This window comes from Morone saxatilis, unplaced genomic scaffold (genome assembly GCF_004916995.1).
Source record: "Morone saxatilis isolate NCDOM2014 unplaced genomic scaffold, NCSU_SB_2.0 Contig9, whole genome shotgun sequence".
In the NCBI taxonomy this organism is placed as follows: domain Eukaryota; kingdom Metazoa; phylum Chordata; class Actinopteri; family Moronidae; genus Morone; species Morone saxatilis.
Genome location: NW_023340268.1, coordinates 22,521,773 through 22,525,714, shown reverse-complemented (window position 1 = coordinate 22,525,714; position 3,942 = coordinate 22,521,773). Strand labels below are relative to the sequence as shown.

The following is a 3,942-nucleotide window of genomic DNA, read 5'->3' as shown; positions in this document are numbered from 1 at the left end:
TGAGTAAGGTAAAGTAAAGTAAGAGTAAAGCGCTTACAAATAAAATGTATTATTATTATTAATGAGTAATTTTACCTTTGATACTTTAAGTACATTTTGCTGGCAATACGAGTCGAATTGTAAATGAGGGCTGCACAATCAATCACAATATCTGTAGAAAATTATGTGCAGCCCTATTTTAAAGCTGCAGTAGTGAACTTTTATAAAAATAACTTTTTACTGTGTTCAGTACACAAAACAACCAATCAGAGCAGAGGCTTGCAGATACCTGATTTTCACACAGATTATCTGTCTCATGTACTATTGTTAAGATATAGTGAAAGTTTCAACAAATATGATAAAAAAATATTTTCTATAAAAATTACCTACTGCAGCTTTACTTTGGACCTTTACTAGTAAATGCTAAAATGACTCAGTAACATCAATTCCACAGCATTATCTATCTAAGGTTTGATAACTTTAGCTAACATTAGCAGTAAGTAGTGTACTGAATTGTTGTGAGTTTTAGCGCTTATGAATTCAACAAGACTATATTATTACCTCTTTCAAATCTTACACATTAATGCTCTAAAATAATGTATTACAATGTATATTGTCCATGTATTTTTCATGAATGTCAGATACCATTTATAAATCACTTAATGTCTCTTTAAGGTATCACCCATTCCTAAAAATTATATAAAAGCTGCTGCTGCTAACCTTTGGTCCAACTATACCCAGTCCCGGAGGTCCTCTGGGACCAGATGGCCCAACTGGCCCTTGGTCCCCCTAAAGTCAGAGAGAAGCATGACAGTTTAAAATCTAATTAAACTTATAAAAGATATATAATATATATCCTAACATTTTTATTGGCCTTGCCTTTTCTCCTTGGATGCCTGCCCCTGGAAACCCCACCAAACCTGGCAGCCCGGGATCTCCTGTGTTTCCCTGAGGGTCACACAAGTGGCAGGTCAGACAGGTTGTCCTTTACAGCTTCAAATGTTTTCACTATACGTGTGTGTGTACAATCCCAGCCACGTCTGACAGCTAACCATACCTTATCACCTTTGTACCCAATTCCTGGAGGTCCACGGCCACCCTTGGGACCCTCATACCCCCTGTCACCCTGTAAAAAACACAGTGGGAGGGTTAGGAGAACAGGAAGGTCTAAAAGCTTTCAAATCATACAATTTGATCTGAAAGGTTCACTTTATTCTTTTTGTTTATTCAATAATTAGATACCTTCCACATAAATTCTGATCGGTTGAGTTTGGTTTCAGATTTTCTAAACCTCTATGTGCAATTTATAAATACAACAGAACTGTAAAAATTGTATTTCTTGTCTTTAAGGCAATAATATTCCATATTCTGTAATAAATGTGCGAGATATTTATCCCTGTACATTGCAGACTGAAATGATACGCATAGTTGTAGTGAATCAGCTTGTTCTGGAACGTACCTTGGGTCCTTGGAGACCCTCACCTGGAAACCCTGGAGATCCTTGCATCTCTGTTGGCCCTGCCGGACCCTAAACACATACACAAGATAGAAAATATAAAACAAGAAAAATATTAAATACTAAAGACATTAATGATTGTCTTTGTCCTCTTCTTTTTTTACTTTTATGTTGTTAATGCTCTTCGTTTATTGTCAGTTTTTCTTATTATTGATATTATTATTATTGTTGTTGTTGTTGTTGTTATTGTTGTTATTTTTATGTGGTCTTTTTATCCTGCATTTGTTATATGACGGGGTTTACAGGATCAGTTCAACCTCAAGTCTAGCTATGCAGATAACTTAAAGGTCCAGTGTGTAGGATGGGTGTTGGTATAAAAGCCTCATTCTAAGGTAACAAAACCATAACAGTTCCTAGATTGAGGTGATTAATTATCTAATTGATTGTACATACTGCTCACTAAAGTAAACTATTATACACAAACATTGGAGCTTAAATTTTTTATGGTGAGACCAACACAATGCAATGGAGATAAATAGTGTTTGTGCATTGACAACCTCAAAAGTTTAGAAAGTAGAATTTAAAAAAAATCTTACTGATGGTTCTTGAAGTAAAATATTTTAGTGCTATGAAAAAAGGTATACAGTTGCTCATTAAAATTCTGATCATTTTGGCCTTTCTTTGCTTCCAAAAATTTCCACCCATCTACCCTACAGTGAAAGTTCAGTATTTTTTGTGGGGATGTAACACAGCACTTTGTGAATTTAATATATAAGGAGTGATACATTAACTTTTTAATTGTCTGCACCGCAGTGCAGTGGATTTGAAGGGAAACTATGAACATGAGGGTAAATTGCCGTCTTGTCTCTAAAATTAGAGTTAATCAGAAGTGAGGTGGATAATCACCAATGTGTACTAAAATTCAGTGACGATATTTAACATAACATCTTTTTAGCATTGATTGAAGTATCCCACTGGAATAGAGTGATGGTATTAGTAATATCAGCTATAAGAGCAGTTACTGTAGTTTCAGTTGTCAACTCACCGGTGTCCCTGGTTCACCCCTACCCACTGGTCCAGGGGGCCCTGGTCTTCCTTGGTTCCCCTTGTCACCCTGAAGATAACAGATTAGAGAGAAACAGAACAGTCCACAGGACACTGGGCTTCATGCCGAATGCTAAATCTTATTTTATCAAATACTAAACCAAACCTAAATTTACCTTGGGACCAGGGAACCCAATGCCGTTATCTCCTGGAGGTCCAGATGCACCCCTCAGTCCTCGATCCCCCTTTTAAGGAAAGGAAAAAGATACTTACAAAGGTGCTCATCCTGTAGCTTTAACCCATTAACTGCTGATTTACTTGATGTATTTGAAACTTGATTTCTAGAGTTCTTACTTTAGATCCAGATGGCCCCTCTGGGCCCAGGTCTCCGGGTCCTCCTCTAGCTCCCTGAGACAAGAACAAGACAGGAAAGTGTACTCTTACAGCATTGTTGGACACTTTTTAAAAAAGAATCAAAATCAATGCAGAAGGGACAAGGTACGTTTTATCAGCCTATTCAGTTCTGTTCTCTGCGACATAACTGCAACACAAAGCCAGAACCCAGAAAACAAAGCCGTCTTTTTTAGTTTTTCGTTTTGACAACAAAAAACGTAAAAATTCAAAAAGTTTCAGCCTTCCTGTTTGTCGTTTTTTGTTTCTGCAAACTTAACAAAAACGATTTAAACCACTTCAAATCTATTTGTTTCTGTTCTATGGTGTGGCGCCTTCTGTGGCAAGTTGCTTTCTGGCCCCTGTTTGCTCCTCAAAATTAAAATTTTTCTCTGTTGTTGATAAAAAATGTCGACAAAATATTAACTGTATATAGCAACAACTAAGGGCGACACAGAGAAACCCCCCATTCACCCCACAGTTGCAAGACTTGACAAACTGCTTTCAAAAACCAATAAATAGTTATTCATAAAATGTTTAAAAATGAGAAAACTTATGAAAGTCTATGAGACTTCGTGCAAGGTTGGTTTAGCCACAAAGTTGCGCTCTTATTACATGAAGAGTCAGGAAACCTTGAAAGGGCTTTACTACGACGGGAGGTCAACCAATAACCCAGCTCTGTGTTTTTTTCAATAAAATCGGCCCTTCAACAAACAACCTTAAAAAGCCCGGCCCGGTCAGAGTTAACTGGTATGACGACGGGTCAATTGTCCGGCTCTGAAGCTTTTCGCTCTGTCGCGGCTTTCACAAAAGAGCTGCGATCGCCAGATGCTGTTCCTTCACAGGCCTGGAGCTCATGAGAATACCAAGTTCTAAATCCAAAACATTTCTGACAGCCTGAACATTGCGCAATCTGGACCTTATCCATTACCATAACAAACAATATTTGTTCTCTTTTGAAAAGATCATTTCTATTGTTTTCATTAAGTTATTAATTTACTTGGTGAATTACAGTGCGAAGTTGTGTTTTATATTTAAAAGCGAGCTTGACCTCATGGAAATAGGCTACACGC

General features: G+C 37.3%; 1 long non-coding RNA gene across 1 annotated transcript; it reads right to left on the bottom strand.

Annotated features, from left to right (window-relative positions):
• Positions 1–857: 857 nt before the first annotated feature.
• Positions 858–2,724, bottom strand: LOC118342427. The gene is made up of 5 exons (XR_004797482.1): positions 2,656–2,724; positions 2,481–2,549; positions 1,439–1,507; positions 1,037–1,105; positions 858–927 (listed from the first exon to the last, which is right to left on the bottom strand). It is a non-coding gene; the product is annotated as an uncharacterized LOC118342427 (long non-coding RNA).
• Positions 2,725–3,942: the final 1,218 nt, after the last annotated feature.